Source organism: Triturus cristatus, chromosome 5_2 (genome assembly GCF_964204655.1).
Source record: "Triturus cristatus chromosome 5_2, aTriCri1.1, whole genome shotgun sequence".
Classification (NCBI taxonomy): Eukaryota; Metazoa; Chordata; class Amphibia; order Caudata; family Salamandridae; genus Triturus; species Triturus cristatus.
The window spans coordinates 709707126-709734737 of record NC_140588.1 but is presented as its reverse complement, the minus strand read 5'-3'; the positions used below and the strand labels follow the sequence as shown (position 1 = coordinate 709734737).

At 43.2% G+C, this 27612-nt stretch overlaps 1 long non-coding RNA gene across 1 annotated transcript in view; it reads right to left on the bottom strand.

Annotated features, from left to right (window-relative positions):
- The window catches only part of LOC146829159 (uncharacterized), a 233445-nt gene that overhangs the window by 17363 nt on the left and 188470 nt on the right, over nucleotides 1-27612 (bottom strand). The gene's annotated exons all lie outside the window — the stretch shown is intronic.

Below are 27612 nucleotides of genomic sequence, written 5' to 3'. Positions count from 1 at the left end.
ACTTTTCACTTGTACAAAACCATTGAAATTCCCCCGTTATAGTTAGTTCAGCTAACTATAACTCGCGCGCCCGCAATGCACTGCTGATGACGTCACATATTACATCACTCATGACATGGTCAGAGACATCAGTGATGACATCTCAAATGACATCACTGATGACATCACTGATTACATCATCCAGTGAATGTGTGTTTTTCTGAAAATTAAATATGTTTTATATATGTATATCTCAAGGTCGATGGAAGAATAAATGGGTATATAAGTGTCTAAATGGATGATTTGTTTTTGAAAAATTGATTGTGTAACTGACTGATTAAGTGTATCATAGTGAATGCATGGCTTAGTGAGTAATGTTTAAATATGTAAATATCTGTATCAGTCTCTCACTTTGTGTATAAGTGGCTGCATGGGTTGGTGAGTAGCTACATGGGTGTCTATATAGGTTATTAGTTGGTTTTTTGAGTATCAGTCTGAGTGTCTGCATGGTTCGGTGGGGGGTATTACGTAGTGCATAGGTGCATGAATGAGTGACACACTGTTTGTATGTGTTGAACACAGCATGTGTGCAGGACTGTATGGGTGGATGAGTGTGTGTATGGGTGTGTTAGTGAGTGAATGACTGTCTCAATAGTGTCTTTATGAGTAACTACATATGTTTTAAACTAGTATATGTGACTATTGGTGTATATATGTGAGTATATGTGAGAGTGAGAGATTGAAAGAGTTCCTGTATGAATAAGTATGTGTTTCTATAAGTGATTGTTTAAAAGACTAAGTATGTGTAAGTTTCCGTAGAAGTAAGTGTGGTGGTGTGTGTATAACTGTATATGCAAGTAAATGTATGTTTGATTCTTTATTAGCATGAGTGACTATGTGTGTGAGTAACTCTATGGATGAGTGGCATTGTGTAACAGGATGTATGGGTGTATGAGTACATATGATGAGTGAGTACATGTATGAGTGACTGTATAGGACTGTTGGTGAATGAGTGGATGTGTATGTGGATCTTAGAATTACTGAAGAGGTTGTTGTAACTGGTATTGGTATGTCCATAGTCTCTATTTTTGAATGTGTGTATCAAAGGTTATATTAGGGTGAGAGGAGGTCTGCCACTCTATCACAAGGATGATGTCATCAGTGATGTCATCAGTGATGTCATTTGAGATGTCATCAGTGATGTCATGAGTGATGTCACTGACCATGTCATGAGTGATGTAATATGTGACATTATCAGCAGTGCATTGCGGGCGCGCGAGTTATAGTTAGCTGAACTAACTATAACGGGGGAATTTCAATGGTTTTGTACAAGTGAAAAGTCCAGCTAACTATAACACCCCTGAAACCTATGTTTTTTTCAGTGAATTTCTGAGGTTTTTTAAATGCTAATTCCTAACTATAACGTGCCTGAAACCTATGTTTTTTACTGTGAATTTCAAAGGTTTTTTAAATGCTAATTTCTAACTATGCCTACAGAGATAGGACATGTGAAGAAAGAAGAAAAAATGCACATAAAGAAACAAAAGAAGTGCAGAAAGAAGCAACAGAAGTCCTCAAATACGAAGATAAGTGCAGGAAGAAGGATAACGTGCAGAAAGAACAAAAAGAAGAGCAGAAAGGAGCCTTGTTGCAAAATCATCCTGTACCCTCAACTTTTTCAGACGGATACTGAGTCTGACTAACCAGTCCTAGAGCCAGTGCTATGTTAAAAGACACTTAGAATACAGTGAAAACAACTACATACACTAGGGAACATTATGCATTGGGGTCCCCCTGTGATTAGCATGACCTCCTCTGTAAGCCCCTAGTATATAATAGGGCATGGGGATTAAAACTAACTCTTAAAACAGGCCACAGGGCGTTTTTGCACACGTTAACTCAGGCCCCGTCCCCTCCCTTCACCACTGTGTAAACACGCCCTGTGTCCGTTTTTAGTTGGGAGATTAAGATCATTTGAATCCTGAGGGTCCCTAGGGTCCAACTAGCCCACTAGGTACCTCCAGTAAGTGCCACAGAGCTGCGTTGCAGAGAGGTGTAAAAAGTGGCACGGCCTGGACCACCTCTCTGCAATGCAGCTCAGTGGCGCTTACTGGAAGCACTTGGTGGGCTAGTTAGCCCCCAGGGGCCCTCAGTCTTGAAGGGAAATTATATCCCCAATTTAAAACGTGCCATAGTGCGTGTTTGCACACGTCACCTCAGGCCCCGTCCCCTCCCTTCACCACTGTGTAAACGCGCCCTGTGGCTGTTCTAAGTTGCGAGATTAAGTCCCCTTGAATCCTAAGGGTCCCTAGGGTCAAACTAGACCACTAGGTACCTCCAGTAAGCGCCACAGAGCTGCGTTGCAGAGAGGTGTAAAAAGGGACTTGGCCTCAGAACACCTGTCTGCAGCGCAGCTCCCTGGCGCATACTGGAGATGCCTGTTGGGGGCGCATTTGCAGAGTGCTGCACGGAGGGGGCATGGCCTCCGGCACGATGCCAGTCTTTTATTTATTTTAATTTTTTAAGAAGGGGGGCTGTGTGGTTCCCCTTCTTATTCTAATTTATTGGCCCTGATGACCCCATCCCCCAGGGCCTGTCTCCTAATTATATTTTTTTGACCCCAATCCCCAGGGCCGGCCACTGTTTTTTATTATTTAAAAAAAATATATATTTATAGGCACACCTAGGACATGCTGGACAAACCATACGTACCTATCACCATGACGATTTGCGTGATATTCATTAAAAGGCGACTATGCATGCAATGAATCCACGTGGAATGTATTTACACCACTAGTGAAGCTCTGACATGTCTGATGCCCTACCGTGCCTAATCCCGGTAGACACCCTTGTCGTTTATTTATACAAACATGGGTAGCTATTGACGGGCACATTTAATACACATGCACACCAAGCCATTCAAAGGGGATTCGACAAAAATTCGACCAAAACTATGCAAGAAACCCCCCTCACGGTTACTAAAACACACATCCACTGCCGGATGTGTAATACTTTTTATTTTACTCTCTGGAAAGGGGACGAACATCACTTGAGAGTCACAGCGCGCTCCTGACAGAGCCCAATGCTGTGTTACACCCACCATTGCCTGCCGAGTGCCACACACCTCTGTGTTGTATTCCACTAGCTAGTGCATATGCTATGACACTCTCTAGCCCATGTGCACTGTAACACCACCCCGTGAATATGTCATGCCACACTTGCCTTCGCACGGGTTATATTGCTCCATCTAACGTGCCTTCCTCGATGCCTATGTTATAACGCACAGTGCTATGCCATACATATTACAATCTGGGATCCATATCTTTGTCACAGTGCATATGCAACGTTACACTCCCCAGCACATATTTTATATTACAACTTTAGAGACTAGTTAGGTTACACAACACTGCCCTGTGCATATTACTCTCCAAGGCGCATATCGCATAGCACGCGCTAGTGCCTGGGCTATCTCGCGCACTCCAATGAATCTGTCATTGCGCACAATGTATTGCATATTATATTTCACGCCCGGTTCATCTTATATCACACTTTTTGGTGCATAGTTTATACCATACACTATATCTAGTTTTCATTTTCAATCATGCTCTCAGGACTATGTTCTATATAACACTGTGTTCACCTACCCTTTTCACGGGCATTACATTTTGCGATAGGGGGTGGAGGGTCAGGGGGTGTTTCTGCCAAGTGAGCCCGGAGTCACAGTCACAAACGTCCTCTTCTTCCTGAATAAAAGTGAGATTATGCTGCATACTTGTTCATATTTTAAGTAGTTCGCACAGACACAATGTTTTAAAAACAATAAAGTTCCTAATACCCGCCTTCTCTGAACAGTTAGCTTGCTGCCCCATCCCCCTCCTCCCTATCCTCTGTTGTATGAATCCATGGACTAGCCTCCTCCCTCCTGCCATGCATGGTCTGATGTGCTGCCACTGCCCTCAATTTAGTATGATGTACCAGTCCACTTCTCCTGCCCTCCATTGCCCAATTCTATGCCCCATCATTGACCTCCTGCTTAAACTCTGTGCCTAGCTTGATGCCCCTATTCTCCTTCCCCCTGCCCTCCGATGTCTTTGTGCATGCCCCGCTCCATCCTTTTTGCCCACCATGTCCCATGGACCTGCGACTCCTATCTACTCTGAGTGTTCTGTTGAGCTGCCACTCCCCTCCCACCTGCCTAGCATTGTCAGATGACTGTAACCTGTCCCTGCCACCTCCACCCTGCCTGTCCACATGCCATGCCCCTATCCTCTTCCTCCTGTCCTACATGGTCCATTGTACTGCCACACCCTTCTGCCCTCCCTGGTCTGTTGTGCTGCAACTGCTCCTCCTGCCTGCCCCGTGTGGTCTGTTGTGAGGCCCCTTCCCCTGGACTTTCTTGTCTGTGCACAGGTCCTGACCCTCCCTTCTATCCTCCATCGTCCTTTGTGCATGCCCCTGCACCCTCCTTCTTGCCCATCATAGCCATTGTGCTGCCACTAACCCTCCCACTTGCCATGCATGGTCTTCTGTGCTGCCATGGCCCCTCCCACCTTCCCTGTGTGGTCAGTTAGCTGCCCCTGACCCCCTCACACCTTCCCTCCATGGTCTGTGTGTATGCCATCACAGTCTCACTGTTGCTCTTCATGGTGTGTCTTGCTTCTAGTGCCCATCCTGCCTGACCTCCATGGCTGTATTGCTGCTCCTGCCCTGCCCCCTTGCCCCCAGCCCTCTGTTTACATGTGCAGACCCCTACTCCCTCCCTCCTGTCTGTTCCATTGTAATGCCCCTGATCCGTCCCTCCTGCCCTTTATGGTCTGTTATGCAGCAGCTTTCTCTCCTGTCTGTCCATTATGGTCAGCTAGCTACCATTGCCTCTTGCCCCTCTGTTCTCTGTTGTCCATGTGCATGGTCCTGTCCCCCTCCCTCTTGCTTTCTATGGATTGTTGTGCTGCACTCCCGTCGGCATGCCCTGTGTAGTGTATTGTGCTGCTGCAAACCCTGATGCCTGCCCTGCAGGGTCAGTTTGGTGCACCTCTCCATGTCCCTCCTGTCCTCTGTTATCCAAGTCCATGTCCCTATCCCATTTCCTTCCATGATCCAATGTACCATACTTGCGAACATTTTGAACTTGGTAAGAGGGAGATTTTGAAAAAAAACTGGGGTATTGATTTTCTTCTTTGAGTTACATTGAAAAAGAGGATATTGTAGACAGGAGACAGGGTGCGCGCACCGTGCGCGCACGGTGAAACCCCCCCCCCAAAAAAAAATATATATATATTTTTTTTTTTAAATCGCGGGGGTGCGGTGAAAAAAAAAAAATTTTAATACGTAGTTTATTGTAAAATAAATATATAAACAAAATAATAATACATAAATAAATTAGCATTTAAAAAACCATACAAATTCACTGAAAAAACCATAGGTTTCACACACGTTATAGTTAGGAATTAGCATTTAAAAAACCTTGCAAATTCACTTAAAAAACCATAGGTTTCACACATGTTATAGTTAGGTGGATATTTCACTCGTAAAAAACCAATGAAATTCCCCCGTTATAGTTAGTTCAGATAACTATAACTCGCGCGACCGCCACTCTATCACAAGGATGATGTCATCAGTGATGTCATGAGTGATGCCACTGACCATGTCATGAGTGATGTAATATGTGACGTCATGAGCAGTGGATTGCGGGCGCGCGAGTTATAGTTATCTGAACTAACTATAACGGGGGAATTTCATTGGTTTTTTACGAGTGAAATATCCACCTAACTATAACATGTGTGAAACCTATGGTTTTTTAAGTGAATATATATATATATATATCTACCAAGTTGCCCAGAGGTGAGGCCGCACTCCATCACAGGTAAGTGGGCTCCAGGACAAAGTTTCTCATGTTCAAATAAAATCCTGTCATGCCTTCACAAAACCGGGTTGGTCCGGTAATGCAGGAACTTCAAAGATTTACAGGCGGTGCGTTGCTTCCGCGGCCTGGAACCGCCGCAATTTGTATTTCTACCAAATTGCCCAGAGGTGAAGCCGCACTCCATCACAGGTAAGTGTACCACACTTTATTATAATTAACATGAGACTCCCCGTCCCGCACTCAAGTCTTTGGTCCGACGCGTTTCAAAAGCATTGAGGCTTTCTCATCAGGGACCGTGTCAGGACTCGCTGCTTGCTGCCACATCTTCCCCTGTGTGTTCCGGTTTCCAATTGGCTTCAGGTGCGCCAAATCGTATAATCCCGCATTGAACAAAGGACACTGGGACATGTAGTCTATTTGCATATTTTCCCTTCGGTGGGTCCGAGTTCGAGCACACATTAAAAGACATACTCTCGCTCTCCAGTGGGCTCCAGGACAAAGTTTCTCATGTTCATATAAAATCCTATCATGCCTTCACAAAACCGGGTTGGTCCGGTAATGCAGGAACTTCAAAGATTTACAGGCGGTGCGTTGCTTCTGCGGCCTGGAACCGCCGCGATTTGTATTTCTACCAAGTTGCCCAGAGGTGAAGCCGCACTCCATCACATGTAAGTGTACCACACTTTATTATAATTAACATGAGACTCCCCGTCCCGCACTCAAGTCTTTGGTCCGACGCGTTTCAATATATATATTTATTTATATTATCTACTGGCGGTCGCCAGTAGATAGTTATAGTTAGGACCTATTTTCCACAGGAAATCCGCAACATTCTATTTGGAATAACGTTGGCGCCGATTGACGAATCTTCACAAATTTTTCCAAACTTTTGGCCAGCTCCGCTCCTACCCTGAAAGTTTCGTGGTGATTCGTCAAGCGGGGGCCGAGAAAAAAGGGGGGTCCCAAAACGCGTTTTCCCCATGTAATTTCCCATAGGATCTGTTGTCGCAGCTACAGCCCGAACTGCTGAACGGAATTACACCAAATTTGGCAAAGAGGTAGTACTCAGTTGAGACTCGTGCCTTTTGCTTAAATGGTGTAAATCCGTTCAGTAGTTCCTGAGAAAATTAGAGTTAAAAGTTAGTGATATCTATGGCCGGGGAGGATCCGCGGATCCTCCCCGCACCCTCCCCGAACCCTCCTGAGCACGAGCTGAATGCTAATTGGCTGCCAACACTCTGAATCAGGAAGTGTTGGCAGCCATCTTGTGCCTCGGTAGAACCGAGGCACAAGAAAGCACAAAAACAAAGACGCAAAACGCGACAAGGTGGCAGGGTAGAAACACCCTGACCCCCTAGGCCTGCTCAGGGGGTCCCACAAGGACCCCAAAGGCTCAAAAAATATATATATTTTTTTTAAAAATCCCGCGAATGAAAAAAAAAACGAAGCGCGGACTCCCGCGCTTCGTTTTTATTTAGCCCCCGGGGGGGCCAAGTCCCGGGGGCAATGTGTTTATCATAATGGGGGGCCCGGAGGGGCCCCCCAGCCCAGGGGACTGCCACCCCCGGGGCTTAACTGAATGTATGCGGGGGGGCTCGTGGCCCCCCCGCAGCCCCGGGGACCGCCACCCCCCGGGGCTTGTTTAAAAAAAATTAAAAATACCGGTGGGGGGGCTCGAGCCCCCCCCACATGCCCCGGGGACCGCCACCTCCCCGGGGCACTAAATATTTAAATATGGGGTCCGTTACAGACCCCCAAGCCCCGGAAACCACCCCCCGGGGCTTAAAATTAAGTGGGAGGGGGGCCGCGCGGCCCCCCTCCTGGAGCCTTGTCGTGGCCCTGGGGACCGCCACCCCGCAGGGCCAGCTCCTGCAGTGTCCCGGGGTGCCCACCCCCGGAACACTGCTGTTTGCTATGGCAGAGTGGGAGCCTCGCGGCTCCCGTCCTGCCATTGCAAACTGCTTTGGTATTTGGAAGAGAGAGCAGGGAACCTGCTCTCTCATCCAAATACCAAAGACGATTGCATTTCCACATGGGGAGCAGCATGTTAGCTGCTCCCCATGTGGAAAAGCACTGCCGGCTCCCACAGGACGCGGGGAGCCGGCTGGGCTGTGGGGGGATTGGGGTCCCCCCACGGCCCCCAACAGAGGCCAGGCCCCGGGGGATGGGGTCCCCGGGGCCAGTAGTGGCCCGGGAGGGGGGCCACGTGGCCCCCTCCCCAAAATAAATAAACAAATACATTTAAAAAACGGCCTGGGGGATGGGGTCCCCGGGGCCAAAATGGGCCACAGGAGGGGGGCTACGCAGCCCCCCTCCATAAAAAAAATAAAAATAAAAAAAGCCATGCCCCGGGAGATGGGGTCCCCGGGGCATATTATGGCCTCGGGAGGGGGGGCACGCGGCCCACCTCCCGATTTTTTTTTGTTTTCAAATAAAAAAAACAAATTGGGGGCAGGCCCTGGGGGGAGAAAAAAAAAACAGGATCGGGAGGAGGCCACGCTTCCTCCTTTCATCACTCTGCAAACGCACCCCCTGTTGCGTTTGCAGAGGGGGAACATATTCCCCTTCAATACTGGGGGTCCCTGGGGGCCAACTAGCCCGCCAGGAACCTCCAGTATGCGCCAGGGGGCTGCATTGCAAAGAGGTGTAATGAGGCCACGCCCCTTTTTACACCTCTCTGCAACGCAGCTCCCTGGCGCTTACTGGAGGTACCTGGTGGGCTAGTTGGCCGCCAGGGGACCTCAGGATTCAAGGGGACTTAATCTCCCAACTTAAAACGCGCCACGGGGCACGTTTGCACATTGGTGAAGGTAGGGGGCGGGGCCTGAGGTGAGATCTGTGCAAACACGCACTGTGGGCGTTTTAAGTTGGGCAATTCATTCCTCTTCATTCCTGAGGGTCCCTGGGAACCAACTAGCCCACCAGGTACCTCCAGTAAGCGCCACGGAGCTGTGTTGCAGAGTGTTGTAAAAAGGGGCGTGGCCTCTGAATACCTCTCTGCAATGCAGCTCCCTGGCGCATACTGGAGGTACCTGGTGGGCTAGTTGGCCCCCAGGAGACCACAGGATTGAAGAGGAATTAATTCCCCAACTTAAAACGCGCCACAGGGCGTGTTTGCACAGGTCACCTCAGGCCCCTCCCCCTTCCTTCACCATTGTACAAATATTCCTCTAAAATCAGCCGAACTACGAATTCCGATTTACTCACCTGTAATCAGGAGAGAACCCAGTGCTGCATCTTTTAGCCCAGCACTGACCCTGAAAAGTAATTTTAAGCGTACTTACCAGTAACTTGTATTTCCTTCCATAGGAATCCATTGTGTGGTTTTCACCAGAAAAGTTTCTAAGTATCTATTTTCACAAACTAAAAAGATTCCTAAAAAATCATCTGTATGACTTAAACACATTCTTTCAACTGTTTACAGGAGGTTGGCCAGTGCTGGATCCAGGATCCACCACTGAGTAACAAAAAGGAACGATAACACTACTTACCTGCTAAGTGAATTTTCTGCCATAGGATAACATTGGTGATTCTATGGGAAAAAGTTTCTAAGTGTCAACTTTTAAAATACAATATTATTCCTTAAAAATTACTACTGTAACCAAAGCGCTTTTACTCAACTGTTTACAGGAGATGTCCAAGGACTGAATCTAGGGTCCAGTCCTGTGGTTAGAAAAGTAATCCATAAAGTAACTAATTGCATTTAAGTAGAAATTCACATTGAGCTCAATGTTGCTTTGTGTTTGAAATTGTGTTGCCCTTTGCAACAACTGTAACTACTGTACTTAAAAGTCTGTTGCCTATTTGCCAAGTATTTAAACTAAAGTAATTCATTCTGAGAAAGTATATTTTGTATTGTAATGTATAATGTAATTATAATGTAATTAAAAAAATATATCTAAAAATAAATAGTTTAAAAAATGTAGTAAATCAGTATAAAAAAAATAAGTATAACAATTAATACATTCAAAATTGTCATTTACAAAACCTTTGAAATTCACTGAAAAAACCATAGGTTTCAGGCCTGATGTAGTTAGGAATTAGCATTTAAAAAACCTTTGAAATTCACTGAAAAAACCATAGGTTCAGGGGCGTTATAGTTAGGAATTGGCATTTAAAAAACCTTTGAAATTCACTGAAAAAACCATAGGTTTCAGGGGCGTTATAGTTAGCTGGACATTTCCCTCATGCAAAACCCTTGAAATTCCCCCGTTATAGTTAGTTCAGCTAACTATAACTCGCGCCCCTGCAATGCACTGCTGATGACGTCACATATTACATCACTCATGACATGGTCAGTGACATCACTGATGACATCTGAAATGACATCACTGATGACATCACTGATGACGTCATCCATGTGATAAATTAGTGCACCTTCCCACACCCTTTGATATACTCAATCAAAATTTCAGACGTTCATTCTCAAAACCATAGATACTCCAATACCAATAACTACATACCCACTCATTGAATCTATACACACATCCACTCACTCACCTGTACAGTCACTCATACTTACAGTCACTCAATACAGGACTATCATATGCATTTATACACCTACATAGACACTCGCACACCACCAATCATCCATAGAGGTACTATCACACTTAGTCAGTCATGCAAATAATTAATCACACTCCCATTTACTCACCTATGCAGTTATACACACACAAGTTCACTTACTCATAAAAATAGTACCACATTCTTACACTCTTATACAATCACTGATACAAGCACACACTCATCCGTACAGCCACTCTCACAATCACACACTCACATATACCCACTTATATACTCTTACACACATATATACTGCCTTTCACATATGTAGTTACTCACACATGTACCACTGAGATATACATTCAATCACTAACACACCCATACATACACTCACCCAACCAAACAGTCCATCACAGATGCCCTCTTGAAACCATGCACCCATAGAATCACCCACTCACACATGTATGCACAGAGTCACACACACCCCACCCACACAAACACTCAGGCACCCAAACAGATACTGTGACAACCAATCAATAACCCAGAGAGACACTCATATAGCTATTCACACAACCATGCAGCTGCTTATACACCAACAGACAGACAGATACAGACATTCACACAGTTTAGTTACTAGTCTGCAGTAAGATATGTTTAATGGCTCACTTATAGAGTCAGTCACGCACCTACTAAATCATCCATTCAAACACTTATACACCCACTCATTCTTCCATAGGCTCTTCCCTATATATATATTAAACATATTTAAAATTTATGGAAACACACACTCACTGGATGACGTCATCAGTGATGTCATTTCAGATGTCATCAGTGATGTCATCAGTGATGTCACTGACCATGTCATGAGTGATGTAATATGTGACGTCATCAGCAGTGCATTGCGGGGGTGCGAGTTATAGTTAGCTGAACTAACTATAACGGGGGAATTTGAAGGGTTTTGTATGAGGGAAATGTCCAGCTAACTATAACGCCCCTGAAACCTATGGTTTTTTCAGTGAATTTCAAAGGTTTTTTAAATGCCAATTCCTAACTATAACGCCCCGGAAACCTATGGTTTTTTCAGTGAATATATATATATATATATATATAGCTCTAGCTCAGTCTTTGTGACCAACTCTATCAGGGCCTACAAGTTAGAAGTTTTCAATTCTCTCTGTTATCACTTTATCTAATATTTCTTTAACTTTGCATCAAAAGATTCCTTAACAAGGTAAATTGTTGGACGCACTGTTTGTGTCACCGGAGTCACATCCTCCTTTAAATTAACACAACATTTAAAGCTCTTTAGCGATTCATATTTCTCTGTGAGAATATTAGAGTAGAGAAAGTGTTCTGTAACAGGGACATCTCAATCCAAATAGAATCTTGTTCACTGCATTCCAGCTTATCCTAAGCTCACTTTGAAGCCTCCACCTAGGAGTTTCGAACCATACTCAGTTACATATACTTTACCCATTTCCATTATGTATTATATCTATACATATACTCTACCTGATTTACCTTCAAAGGAAATCTGCATCTTTAATATTCACTTTAGGGTAATGGGTTCCTTGTTGTATTGGCCAGTGCGGATGTTGGGATTCTTCTGGGAACTTGTATTTATTAATCAATGAAAGTATATGAAGAACAAAATTCTGGCAATATATTAACCGCTCGACCATCCAGGCCAATTTGGCAACTGAGATGACCACCTTATTTATACCTTCGTTGAAACATTCAATGTTACTTACTTGTCTAATGTTCGCTTTTCTACAGACCCTGGTAAAATGTCAGCTTTTCCCACTTTTTCAGGACACTGTGGTTTTTGCAGCACAGGCAAAACTGTTTCCTAAGTGTCCTGCATTACCACAGTGGAACACATAAGTTTGAACATTTTCGAAGTAGATTTTCTTAGAGTAACATTTGTCTAAGGCTTGGTTTACGCCTTATTTCTCCATATTCCTTTTTATTGCGCAAATCATTTGTTTCACAATTACCTTCATTTCTTTAGTACAGTCCTCTGTTTGCTCAGTGTCCTATAGCAGAAGCCCCCTTTAAATCAGGGTTCTTAACAAGACTGTACCCCCCTGTAATTAGAGGTATTAGTTACCTGTCATAGCACAATAATATAACCTTACACTTCTTAATTTCTTTGCTTGCTCCCAATCAAAAAACGTGTGCTGTTCTAGCGCAAAAAATGATTCTCCTCCCAAAATGATCAAATTGTTTTTAGTGCAGTTTGGACCACATCTCTTGGCTCTCCAGCGCCTTCATCTTGGACTAGTTCTGGAAAACTTGTGTATACTTTTAAAAACATTTTTTTAATTGTATTTATTGGAACATTGATTACAGCTTGTTGGAGTTGGCCCTTTTTGCAGGGTCATTCTAGGACTTTTTTCCTTCCCACTGTATTTTTTCTGACCTGTTGTTGGTGGTTTTAGGACTCTGGGCACTTTACCACTGCTGATCAGTGATAAAGTGCCAATGCTCTCCCTACAAATTGTGTTATGGATTAGTGTTTCCATGGTTGGCTATTTGATGTACTTGTCAGACCCTAGTATAGTGTACTGTGTGTGCCCTGGGCCCAAAAATTAAATGCTGCTGGTGGGCTTGCAGCACTGGTTGTGCGACCCACTAATGCTGCCCGTAAAATGTGACTCAGGCCTGCCATTGCAGAGCTTGTGTGCAGTCTGGGACTGTCATGTCGACTTGGCAAGTACACTCACTTGCCAGTCCCTGAACCTTCTCTTTTCTACATATCTGTCACCCCTAAGGTAAGCCCAAGATCCCCTGTGGGCAGGGTGCATTATATGTGAAAGGTAAGACATGCCCTGATGTGTGTGGCATGTCCTGATAGTGAAATACTGCCAATTTCGTTTTTCACTATTGCAAGGCTATCTGTTCCCATAGGAGAGAATTGGGAGTTTGTTTAAAACATCGTATAAACATAACTGGCCCTGGAAACAAGGAAGAAAAATAAAGTTTAGTATGCCTGAACTCAGAATGTTAAGATGCATCTTTTAGTGAGGGTGATTTTTTCATTCTGTGTTTGAAAATTCCACTTTTAGAAAGGGAATTCCAACCTGCATAGAGGTGCCTGCTGCTGTTTAGGACCTCTAGAGACTGTTTGTCGCTGGGAGTTGGAAAATTGACGCAACACCGAAGAAGCATGTTGCATCCGCACCTGTTTTCCGACGCATCGCTGAAGAAACCGTTGCAGCGCCTGCTGCAGCTCGAGAAATCGCCACTCGAGGCATCGGGTGCAACGACCTCTGAAGTCTGAGATCACCGCACCGATCCCGACGCAAGCCTGCTGTGCGCCTTCACAAAACCATGCATCGTACCGCATCGACGCGTCGCATTGAGGCACCAAGACAGTCGCATCGTTGGGGGCCGCAGTAAGAAACAAACGCTTCAACTCCCCACGCAGTAAGAAAACGACGTATCACCACCTCTCCGGTAAGGAACCAACGCATCAACTCCCCTTCGCTGCAGTAAGGAACCGACGCATCACCTCTCGGAGCAAGGAACCGACGCATCACCTCTCGGAGCAAGGAATCGACGCATCACCTTCCCTGAGTGTAATGAACCAACGCTTCACCTTCCCTTCGGCCATTTTGTTTGTTTTGCGTGACACATCTAAGGTACTTTTGAGAAAAGTGTTGCATTTACAACTTGCATTGAACTGAACTATTTATACCATTTGAAAGCCTTATTTTTAATACTGTATTGCGGATTTTTGTCGTTTGGTCTTGTTTTGGTTTAGATAAAGATAACTTATTTTTTTTAACCTGTGTGGTGTCCATTTGTAGTGTTTTCACTTTGTTACTGTATGTGTTCACAAATGCTTTACACACTGCCTCTGATATAAGCCTGTCTGCTCGTGCCAAGCTACCAAGGGGGTGAGCAGGGGTTATTTTAGGAGTGTATCCCCTTACCCTGACTAGAAGCAAGGGTCCCTATTTGGACAAAGGTACCTACCTCTGCCAACTAGAGACCCCATTTCTATCACAGTTCTAAACTTGACCAGTATATGCCAGTCCTCAATTTTGGGGGCGGTCCCCTACCCCACCTCATAACCACCCACCTCATGGCTAGCAATAGGCTGATAGCGAGCAAAGGTCTAATCGTTTTGGGGATATGTTGGTCATATCCTAGTAGAGCCATTTTCGGGTCGGGTTCTAATGTTGTGTTCGCTATTTCAGCTAGGTCCTTAATTACTTTACACCAATATTCCTTACACCTGCTTCAGGACAGACTTAGCCATGATATCCTATGGAAGGTGGATATCAGGGCTAAGTTTGTGAGTCCCTATCATCAGGCTAACGCCACATTGCCTGAGATTATCGCTGGGTTTCCAGCGATAATCTCACGTTTATCGCTTTATCGCTTTTGAAATAAGCGTTGCTAATAGCACGCTATCTCCGCGATAAAAATCCACGCTAGCCGGCGATAATTATCCTAGCGCTAAGTGCGCTTAGCGATAATTGTCGCCTGTTGTTGCTGATATGCCCCTAAGTCAGGTGCATTTAGGGCTCCCGCCTCGTAAGGCAGTGTGAGTGAGTCCCAGTGCACTCTGGGCTGTTTACCTGCCCGGACTAACTTGATAAGCAGCGTACGTTGCTTGTTAATGAAATCGGTATGTTTTGAAAAATATATGAATCTGGGAAGCACAACTATCTTCGTTATGGCGATGCGCCCTATTGAAAACTTGTGTATACTTACCTTCCTTCCACGCATATGTTGTGTAGTAAAACATGCTGCTTCCTTAGAGGGGAAACCTTTTCTCCTTCAATGGCAATTACAGACGGCTTGAATTCTGTGACCATTGTTTTCAAAATATACTGGCCTCTCCAGTTTCATTCAAAGGTGGAGACAGTTGACAACTACTCCCTGCAGTCATGCTAAAATATGGTGAAACCATTTCCAAATCTTAACAGCTGGAATAATTAGATGAGGGAAGGATACAACTTTGGAAAAAATTATTCAAATGCGCACACGATGTGGTTGTATGTCAGAATTTTTAGGAGAAACATATGTTTATTTTAATGCACGTATCCGCGAGTGTATCTGAATTCACTCTGTGGTATGCTTACAGAATAGTCACTAAAGTATCTTCAATGTATATATATTTTTTAATAAAAAGACAAATACATTTGAAATGCACATCGAAACATTGTGGCTATATAAATTTATGCTAAAGAATAAGAAAAAATGTATTTTCGATGTTTTTCTTGAGTTCTTTACTGTTTTACACCAAATGAGTGCTCCCACTTACTATCTTGCCTTGTGCGTGAGTCATGGACCCGTCCGGACAAAAGTGAGATTTTACAGTGAGGCTGAACTATAACATTGAGCCAGCAGTTTGTAAGTCTGTGCGACTGAATTGGAGAAAACGCATAACAAATGATGTTTCGGAAGAAAATAGTGGAAATAAAATTCTGTCCTCAAAGATGCAAAAGCAGTAGAACTGCACAGAGCTAGACACTGTGCATGGGTAGATGGGCAGTTCGATCAGGGGCAGTGCCTAGGCGCGTGGGTGACTGCCGCCTCATCTCACTCTGCCGCTGACCGCGGCCCCCGCAGGGGGCCACTCGGCGGTCGGCGCCTTAGTGGCCCCGGGGCCCCGGTCACCCCTCTCCACTCCCTCCTTCGGGGGGGCGGGGGCAGGGATCCTGATTGTTGCCCCCCTTCGTGTCGGGGGCCGGAAGTGACGCGCAATGCGCGTCACTTCCGGGCCCAGGTGTGAGGGGAAGGCTATTTAGCCTTCCCCCACCCTCACTGGCGACCTCTTTGTCGCCCACCTCGCCTTTTTACCCTCCCTACCGCTTACCCGGCGTGGTGTGGTGGGGTGGGGTTTTTTGCTGAACGTTTTAATGTTTTCCTTTTCGTTGCAGGCGGAGTTACAGGGCGATCTGGAAGCAGGCCGGTACAAAGGGTACCTCTGCGCGGCACCACGTGGTGCCTGAGCCAAAACGAGGAGCCTCCAGAGAGGTCCCGGAAGCCGGTCGGCGCCCCGCTAGGCCTGCGGGCGGTTGTGGGCCTGAACAACCAGGGGCTTGCTATGCGACGCTCCGCCCCGAGAGGGGGGGTGTGAGTAGAATCTCAACGGCACGTGATCGAAAAAAGAATCACTTGGGGGGCAGCACTTGCAGGTCGTTCCCGTGCTGCCCGGCTCATCAGGCGGGGCAGGTGAAGTAGATGGCCGCCTGCCCTTGGATCGCCCGCAAGATAACCCACCTATTACATATCCTGGAATTATGTAATAAAACCTGCAGCATTTGTTACCCACTTACAACTGTTTCTTGTGTCTTCTTTGGGTAACCTAATTTGGGGGAGGGGGGAAAGCGGGGTGCCCCTGGGGGTACTATGTTTCATTAAACAGTCCTCAGCTCTCATAGTGTTCAGTCACACACATTTGCAGTAGAATTTACCACGTCTTGGTAGTAGTTGCTCAACAGTTTTGGTTCACGGGTCTGCACTTGGGCCTTGTGGTGGTTGGGGCCTGGGGCCTGGGGCCTCCTTCTCTTCCGCCCATAACATGTGACTCTGAAGTGAGCCAGAGAGACCTCATTGAGACTTCATTTGATCTCGACTGCTCCTCACTCTTTGGGCTCCATCCACGACCTTCGACCTTTCTAGTTGGGACAGAGGTCAAAGTGTGCAAAGAAAAACATGTGTTTGTTGGTTTAAAACAGACAATCACAATTTCCTTTTGGAAGGGCCTGAATCCGATTAGACCTCTAACTCCTATTAATAAACCTTTCACCTTCGGCTCACAGGTTTGACCAGGACTGATGATTATTCGATTATCATGGAAGCAATTGCAGTGCCACGCGCAGGGATGCCACCCAAGAACAAGCAGCAGCGGCTGCGCTGTGCAAGCCTGTGCGGTACCATATTTCTGAAACAGGAATCAACTCAGCATTTGTTTAACCCAAGCATTATCTGAAGATAATTGCCTGCACTTTATATGTAAGCAGATATTCTCTGCCTGCGGTATTGGAACTACATGAAACCCCAGTTCACAATACCTAAAAAAACGTGCTTGGCGATTCTCGCTTTTTATTGGCGACTTGTGATGCGCAGCAGTGTTGTGGCTTAAACAAAAAAACATAATGACACAGGTGGTGCTTGAGTTTTGGACGCTCGACAAGCTACGATGATGTAATGGATGGAAATGAGACACGGACTGCAAAACAAGACCTAGATTGTACCTAGTTCTCTCCCATTGTGTTGCATATTCTACACTGTGGGGCCCTCAGATCGCCTCCCATCAATTTCCTACCTAACTGTATACATTTACATCCCACGCTCCTGACTTTCTTGCCTGCTGGAAATCTAGCTGCCATAGCAGCCCATAGCAAGTGATGGACATAAAAACCCATGCATCCATGTCTCCCATTCCACACTGCTAAGGCACTAAATTGCACTTGTCCTCCATTCGCATTCGTTCTCGGCACTGGACAAGCTGCTGAAGTTGGCTACCAGAATCCTAATGACCTTGCTCAGACACTGGCATGTCTCTAGGGCGTGGTTGACTGTCAGCTGAAAACAGAGTCCTGCACAGACTTTTGACAGCAGTTTTCAGGGTGACCTGTTGCAGGTCCCCAGGCTACAGTTCTGATATTCTGACCTGTTACACTGTGTAAACCTGAACCTGTTGGCCGCACCAAAACTATCATGTGCGGTACCCAGATTCTGTTCTACAAAACTGGAATTGCCTCCTGATATACACGCTTGTGCCTCCCTCACAATTTTTTTAAAAATAAATACTTAAAGAGCAAGGTCATTAGATCTGAGACATAGAATGCGAAAAGTTACACATTGTATTTACATTGTAAATATATCTATCCTGATTGTAACTAATATTTGTGGGTTTTTTTTTTTTGTTCAGCTCAGTCATAGCAACACATTTGTACAATACCTCTGTTATCCTATCTGGTTTATGTTTCTTACCCTATCTGTGCACCATGCTATGTACCATTCTTCTCCTTTGTGTGGTATTTCTTATAGAAATGCCACTTGTGGTAAACAAAAAGAAAGCAGCAAAAAGTTTCTCTTCCAGTATTGTTCCACCCATCTTTTCAATTGGCTCCTGTTACTGTCTTTTTTAAATGGTGGCTTTTGATTCGTCAATAGGCTTAGTAGTCCCTCCTTACCTCCTTTTCTCTTGTTGTAACCTCCCAAGATGACTGCCCCTGTTGCATGTGTTGTTACTCTACATTTTTTGATTACAGCCTGTGAGCACTCTTTTCTTAAATCAGTTTCTCCGCAGGCAGGACATGCTCTCCCCCTCAGCTGCAGTAATGGCAGACGCGTCTTTCTTTTCTTATTTGCGACTCACTGAACTTTACTTTGCCATTGCTCACATTATATATATATATATTTCTTTTAAAGCAGTGCATCACGCTGCACTTCATTTTCAATAATGGTGGCTGCGCCTTAGTGTTCTTCTGTGCGGCATGCCACATTGCTAAAAAAAACCATACAATATTGAAAAAACAGAGTTGGGCAAGCCACACGAAAGAAAAGAAAGGCGCGTGGCTCACCCAACTTCCTTCTCTCCCTTTCTCACGCTGGGCAGCAAGTCTATGGGCCCGATTCACAGAACTAACTTAAGACAAAATCCTAAACTTACTCCCATTTTGGTATTCACAGGAGGCACTTACTCATTTTGGTATTCACAGAGGGCACTTACTCATTTCGGTGTTCACAGAAGTTAGGAGTCCTAACTTTAGGACTCCTAAATGCCTTCGGTGAATACCGAAAGTCTTAAAATTAGGATTCTTCTCAGTTTGGTAGTAGTATAGTCAGGACTCCTAACTTTAGGACTCCTAAACTGAGAAAAATCCTAATTTTAAGACTTTCGGTATTCACAGAAGGCATTTAGGAGTCCTAAAGTTAGGACTCCTAACTTCTGTGAATACCGAAGTGAGTAAGTGTCTTCTGTGAATACCAAAATGAGTAAGTGCCTTCTGTGAATACGAAAATGGTAGTAAGTTTAGGATTTTGTCTTAAGTTAGTTCTGTGAATCGGGCCCTATATCTGTACTTTTGTTACAATCACGGCACGCCCCACTTTAAACATCTTAAGCTAAAGCGTGTGAGCCACGATTGCTTCAAAAGTAAATAAATAGAAAAAAAAATGCAGCTGCATGCCATTTTTTTCTATTTCTTTAATTTTGTTACAATAACGGCACACCCCGCTTTATCTTTAAACATCTTAAGCTAAAGCCTGGGTGCCGTGATTGCTTCAAAAATGTGCAGCTGCCTTTTGTTTTCTATTTGTTTACTTTTGTATCAAATGTATTTATTTATTTTTTACAATCACAGCCCTCTTTTGCTTTAAAAATCTTACGCTAGACTGCGGTTGCCGCGATTGCTTCAAAAGTACATAAATAGAAAAACAAGCATTTACAATGCAATAGGTCTTGCATTATTGAAAGCTCGAGCTATTGGCGATGCATTATTATTAGCAGTTCCAATAGCTCAAACTTTCAGTAATGCGAGAGCTATTGCATTGCAAATGCTTGTTAATATAGCATCTGGACCCCAGTGATTGTCCTGTAGGAGGAAATATCAGAGAACTTCTCAAGTTTGGTCGAGTTCATTGGAGTAGTATTACCTCACTTCAGTGTTGGGGGGGTCACTGAGGATGAAGCATGCCACTTTTCTTAGGAAAACACTTCCATCTAGGCTGTTTCTACAACCAAGCACTTTTTTGTGATTTCATCATTTTATTTGGAGTTCGAGCTTGTAGTTTCATCCTCTATCTCTCGCTGTGTGATTGCCATAGCAAACTTAAAGCCTGTGGCACAGATCTGTCAAAATCGCTCTTTTAACTGGTAGGAAAACCTGATTTTAAATATTAAATATGTCACCCCATTGTACACAATGTATCCACAAGGTAGGGTGCATAATATGTAATAGTGGAATGACATTAAAAATAACATGTTTCCCCAGTGACTAGGCCCAAAGCGAAATTGCCACTTGTTAGGCTGTAACTCACTCCAGGGCGCAAGTTCTAAAAATTAAGTAGGGAGATTATGCACTATGCAAGCAACATCATGGCTTGTGACTCTGCATCATGACATTGCGTGCAGCATTACAGGAAGAGACATCACAGAAAGTGGCATCATGACCCATTGACCTCACAGCAAGGATATCACAAGAAGTGACTTTAGATCTTAAGATCTCACACATATGTGCAGCAGGTCTATCCTGAGTACATCTCAGAGCATTGCTAGATTTATCAAATTAAAGCTGATCAGTATTTAAGCCTGCGACTTAAGTTCCATGTCTGAAAGAATTAACAGGCCAAATGGGGATGGAGTTTGGTGACTGACTAATTCAACGAGGCAAGCCACTAATTTCTCCAGGCTAGGTATTCTAAACCTGGCACCAAGCACAAATAAAAATAAAAATCTGGAAACTACAAATGTGAATATCAAAACTAAAAGACGTATTAACCTAGCAAACATGTCACTATTATATGCACTGACAATTTTACCACACTTTGACCGTAATCAAATAAAAATGCAAGTTGCACACTGCATTTGGTATTCTGAGCACTGCAAATTATATTCTCAATCAAAGATAAACTCGGAAAATGATATTCTACACATATATTTATTTAGACAGTATGGTCCACGTCACAGGATGCTTAACCATAAGAAATGAGTAATTAGTGAGACCTTTTACATCATTAAATCCCTAGCATGTTGGTTAAAAAATCACGTACAAAAATCTCATGCATCTGGTATCTTTCATTGTGATGGGCAGTAAGATCTACCTTACTAGACTGAGTATCATACACATGGCAATGAGCAGGAAGCCATCTGTTAACATATGGCAATGTTTTACAAGAAGGCAGAGGAGGACTTATGAGATCTATGAATTTTAGTGAAGAAAGACATGCTATACCCAAGACAGTTTTGTATGGGTGATATTATCACTTTCAATGGTGCTGAAACTCCTTAAAAGTCACTGGTTGTGTGTTTATTGCCCTCAAAAACAGGATGCAGTTGTTCTGTAATCTCATTCACACTATTTTCAATATAGTCTCTGAAACCTTCTGATACACATTTATAATTAAGAGAGAATCCCCTTCACAGGTCTATTCACTTACACAAACCACATCCATCCAGATTCACTCTCTTGTGCATTTGTTTGAGGGGCCTTCTAGGAGGATGTTTCTGCAGACATTAGTGTAACCACAATACTTAAGTACATGGACAGCCAGTACTTGCCAAGGATACAAAAGTTGCCTGTGCATGCTCTGTGGACACACTCCTTTAACTTTAACCCCACAACTTACAATGTTATAAGAAAAGGTAGTACAGAAAGTTTTCTGCATTGAAGAATCAATTTTTCAGCATCAGTAAAGGAAAAAAACAAAATTTGGGCTGATTTACAAATCCTTAAAAGGCTTAAATATACAAAGTAATATATTGACATTGTGGTAAACTGATCATTTAGCCATTTGTGGTAAAAGTATTTTACTGCAGAGACCTCTGTGTAGCATGCAGATATGTTTGATTCATAGCAACTCAGACAAAAGAGCGGATGCACACCTTATTCTACTCAAGGTCAACCAGTATAAAGAATACCAATTTAAGATTGTTTAGTGGGAAAGTTTCGATATGCGTGTTCTGCCCCAATGGCACAAATTTGTTTCCATGAATATATGGTGCATCGTCACGCACCAAAGTTAAGTCGCACAGCCATGTAAACATGAGTCATGCAGATTAATCACAAGAGTCCGCTACTTTAACAGTTTACTCCATTTTAATCTGTGTTTTGTTCAAATATTCTTCCAAATGTTTTTAATTCACAACGAGGCAAGGGATTCTAACATTTGAATGCATGAGAATTGCCCATCAGGGCCTTATTCTACAGATAAATAAAAAATAAAGAAACTAAATAAACAGGGGCAACCACTGTCTACCGGAACATAATCACTGGATATTACTTTCTTCAATCAGATCAGGATTAAGGGGTACAAACCTCCACCAACTACCTTATTCTACAGAACATAGGAATACATTGCTCATCCTAGGTATCCATACAAACATGTATACAATGCATTTCGGGCTGACAACCCTTCATCAGAGAAAGCTGTAATATTAAAAAAACATCCGTAAACTCAAATGATTTTATAAACCATAAACTAAAAGAAATAGTGTATCTATATAAACCGTGCAGTCTATAAAGTGAATACACAAAAACACCAATCCACATTACTCTATAACCATTTATGTCACAAACACCAAGGTTCTATTCCACCCAACCATTCCTTTACAAAAATAATCAGTGTTAAATCCATCATAATGACATGTCATAAATAAAGTGCACCCCATGCTGAACTTAACTTTGAAAAAAACTATTATATAAAACAAAACATGCTCAAAATTATAATCTCACCTTGCTGTGAAAATCTCATTTAAATGTTCTGTGTGTCTGTGCCAAAGCCAGCAGTGTAACCTCTCCATTTGGCATCCATAAAGCCATCAACCTTGTGCCTAAACACTAAAACCCTTTTGAAAACATCACAGGTGAAACCCATCTTGTTAAACATACCATGTGATCGTGAGTGCTGAGCTAAACTAAAGTAAGCATAAAAGAAATACTTGAATCACTTGCCTCAACCTTAACATGCAGCTCGTGTCCCTACCAAAAAAGATGTGAATAAATCACAGAAACATCAAGTTCATCAGAGGGAGCTAACTTTGTTATTGAACCATCCTTCCAAAGGATTTTTTTATGTCATTTAGGCTAACTCATTTATTTAAGTTAACACCATTTATGTTTTAAGGTTTATTATCAGCACGTATATTTGTACATTTTCATGATTTAGTCTCTATAGGTATCGTTTGTTTATAACATGATTTATTTATGGTACATGATGTATTTACGTTATTCACTATTGTGGAAAACTATTGTTATTTGAACTCCAGAGTTAAATTAGGAACACTTAACGTTATAAAATAGGTGCATTGGTGCATTGACTGGCATGAGACCCTTTTAACTGCAGAAAACAATGCAGAAACGTGTCAGACAGATTAGTGGACAAGGCATGTGACACAAAGTAATCCTATTGTTTGTAAATTAACAGGGGATCGTGAAAAGTTTCTTTTGATTACAAGGTGCATTATTTCACATATTTTTACATTTTGGGTTTGGAGGGATTGAATATGCAGAGGAATGGATTTTAGATGGGTCTGAGCGCATGCATATGGGTTTGAGCACATGAGTATTGTTTAGAGTGTAAACATGGGAGGGAGAAAGGGTGCATTAAGCTGGAGGCAGTGGGTGATGAAGTAATTTATTTTATATAAGTAAGTTTGCACTGAACATTAAGTTGAGCTGTTTTTTGTATCTGTTTCAGTGACCCCTGATGAAGAGCCGTTCTGGCTCGAAATGCATTGGGTATAATTTCAATGAGCCTACTTTGTAATATGGTTGACCTCACGTGCCACTGTTGAAAGCCTGGATGGCCAGCAGCAGGCATTTGAAACTGTTGAATAAAATATTCAGGTACAACCATCATATCTCCGTGGTGATTAAACAAGTGAGAAGATTAACAGAGTGTTGAAAAATCATGGTATACTACATCAAACATGATGAAATCAGGAGGAAGTGGTCTACTTTGAGGGGTTATTCCCCATTCAGCAGTGCGACAGAAGGGTGCGTGAGTGAAGTGCCCATTTTGTGAGTCTACAAAGTAATCCTTGCCATGTTTGGAAACCATCCAGCATGATTACAGAGTTTGTGATGTGGATTATGAAGCCAAGGGTCAAGAAGTATATATGCCAACACTCCAGATTTAGACAGAGAGCGACTCACTCTTTTGTAAGCTACCCTTAAAAATATATTGTCTTTTGTCAGTGTAAAACTTCCTTTACCCAAAGATTGAACAAACTAACTCTACCACCAGCCCACTTCACCAGGAGCACTATTCCTTGTGCAGTACATTTTCACGATTGTGTTAGCTTCCTGTGTCCTTCAGAGTAGGATCCACCGTCCTATGTGAAGTATGCTTACCCATTCATACCCACCACTTAATTTGTTTATGACAGGCATATGTGCTCATTTTAGAAGACAGGCGCTCACTTTTCACCAACAGGCCATGACCCAGAGCAAAGCAGGAAGACAGAAAGGGAAAACGAAGGAGAAAGAGAGAAATGAAACAATGATGAAGGAAGACAAATGGATGAAAAAATAAATAAGAATAAGATGAAATCAAAGCAAGTGTAGCGTAGTGAAATAAAAAGGTAACGGCAACATTGGCATTCAGCAATGGAACCCTAAGAAATGTTTGGGGCTCTGCATTTATGCTTTTTCAATTACACACTGCTTCTCAAAAGGTTGTCACCTCCACATTTAGCAGTAGACATCTCTCAAATTCTTATTGTTGACACAACTATATCTAAACCACCCTCACATTGACCAGCACAACTAAAGGACAGCCCACCCTGGCATCAGTACCACCAAAACACCCACACAAAGAATGGACCCTAAATTTCAAAGTAAGAGGAATCTGCTCAATATCAAAAATAATGTAAGCTGCCCAGGACCCACGGATGAGAAGGAAATAGTGATAAAGTGAACTTGCAGAATAGGGCACATGCAATTCCAGTGACATCTAGCAGTATGCATGTGTGGAGATGTAGGAACAGTTCGAGACAGCACTACAAACTGTGGCCAGTAATCAGAATCTGTATCAGACTATGCTCACTGATAAGAACTTTGCGTATTCTAGACATGTTCTGCTGGCAACATGGCGCACTGGAGAAGGCCTACTTGTTTACAGTAACACTGACCTGTAGGCTTGCCAATTCACTGTAACCTCATCCTAAAGGACCCAGCCGTGTCTTAGCACACATGATCTTTCATCCCATACATAGCATAACTCAGAATTCCATCAGCCTGCCAGACCTAAGTGCAATGTGACAAAAAAACGACTTTGTCTTAATGTGCTTTATACAGTCCATCACAAACGCTGAAGCGTTGCTGCAGTAAGTTGGGGTGAGAATGGCAAAGAACAAGACCAGCCATACCAGGCAGGATTACAATTTGGCAAGCTATAACACAGCCCTCTCGATCTTCCAAAGCTATATAAAAAAAAGCTTGTCTTCCTTTCAAGGAAAACAGCTCTTCAACATTAAGTGATTGGAACTGGTAAATAGAGCACATCATTTCAAATGCTTAGAAACCATTTCTTATTGTGGTGTGATAGATTTAGATACTTCTGCACAAAACATAAATAATTGGATAACGGAAGAGCAAGCAGGATTATGCGAGACAGTTCTTATTTGAGATTTAAAAAAATGCACAGTTGTAGCATGAACAGTGGCTTAAGTGGAGGAGCGTAGCCCCACTGCTGAAGAGGAAAAATAAAATGATAATAACGTATTGTTAGTATCATTTTATTTTCCCAATTGTGGAGAGGTGGGGTGGGGCTGGCCAGAGCAGGGAAGGAGTGCTGTGCACTCTCTAAGTGCACATGAACAGGTATGCCAGCCCTCTTGGGCCAACCAAATAGTTCATGCACACTTTACATTTTCCTTCCGGGCTGCATTATACAGCCTGATCAGGAACATGCACAGGCTCCCTTTTGTAGTCTGAGCGCTGATCCACAGCACTCAGACCAATCACAATGCAGCATTGCAGCGTTGTGATTGGCTCAGGGGAGCCTGCCTGCTTGGGTGCTTCCTGCTGCCAGCCGAGACAGGAAGAGGAAGAGAACAAGGACAGAGGATGGAAGAGAGGCGGCAACTGGCTGGCCATTTAAGCTAAGTCCTTTTTTAAATGTAATTTCTCTCCTCTTCTCCCCTACCCCTCCCCCCCGTCTGGTTGCAGCCGCTGCTGAGCATAGATCAGAGAAGAAAAAAGCAGGCGATTACTACAAGTTGGCAGATAAGTGAGCATCATTCTGTGGTGCTGATCAAATCAAGTTGACAAGTGTAGCATATATCGGTCTGTGCACTTTAACACACATACAGCCGTAATTTGGAAGCTGAGCTGGGGCTTAACTATAAGTGTTAGGCAGATATCTCTTTTGAGTGATTTAATCGAAAATAATGTTGTTCCATGTGTAATAAGAACCTAGGCCATATATAGGGTGCACATGACAATTGGCTTGTATCTGTCTTTTGTCTGCTGCCCATACTCCAACTACATGCACCAAGAATTAAAGGCAAAGCATTAGCCTTTGATGTGAAACATTGGGAATAAAGAGATGTCCTTCAAATGGCTGGAATGAACAATGGCAAAGCATAAAACCTGGGATTAATCTCGGCTTCCCCACTTGATCAAATTGTGTAATCCTAGGCAGATTTTTTTGTGATCTTCACAGCAGTGCTGGAACTGGAAAATCTTTACTCCGTGAACACATAAATTGCAGGTCAAGGTGTGACAGTGAAAAGTGGGTAAAGTCATGAGGAGTGAAGTCTTGAGGGGCAAAGTTATGGAAAGCAGTCTGGCAGTCAACTCATACATTTAATTTTAAAAACTGCTACAAAGAAATTGGCAAAAAGAAGAAAGGTGACAGTAAATTTGTTCTGCCTTGATTGGTGGCAAAGGCTGCTTTTTAAAATATCTTATCGGGCTAAAGCACCTGCTGCAGAGATCTTGTGTGCTCAGTAAATCTCAAGGAATAGTAATATTATTAGTTAAGACAACTATGGTGATTAATTCATTTGCTTGCATGATTCGTGTTTTGCTTAGTACCACTTGTGCCTTGACAGTAAATGTATCTCCTGCCAAGCACATGTAACATGCAAATTACAGATTTTTATTTTATATACATAGGTAAGGGGGTTACTGTATTTAACACAGACATCCTTTTGTTTTTGGCCGTTTGTAAATTGCAATCTATATAATCTAGCAAAATGAACAGTGAGGGACAATGTATGTCTCCTACACTTTGTAACCCTCATGGTCTTATGTAAGATATCCTGTGTTTGATTTACACACTTGTATGATCTACTGTCAGTGTACCATGTGTGCATGTGATGTAAAGCCCGGTGACGCCCTACATTGGTTTTAGTAGTGCTATAACATAATTTTAAAACAGATGTGGTACTTAAAATGTTATTTGAGTACATTCTTGCACAGACCAATACATTTGACATTCATACAGTGCACACATATCTATTTTATATATAGGGATCGAACAAAGTCAAAAGCTTGCTTCCAAGTCTTTGGTTCTCTTAAGTACTTGTGAAGGATAAGCTATGTGCCTTTGTTTCCCCTCCATTGCTC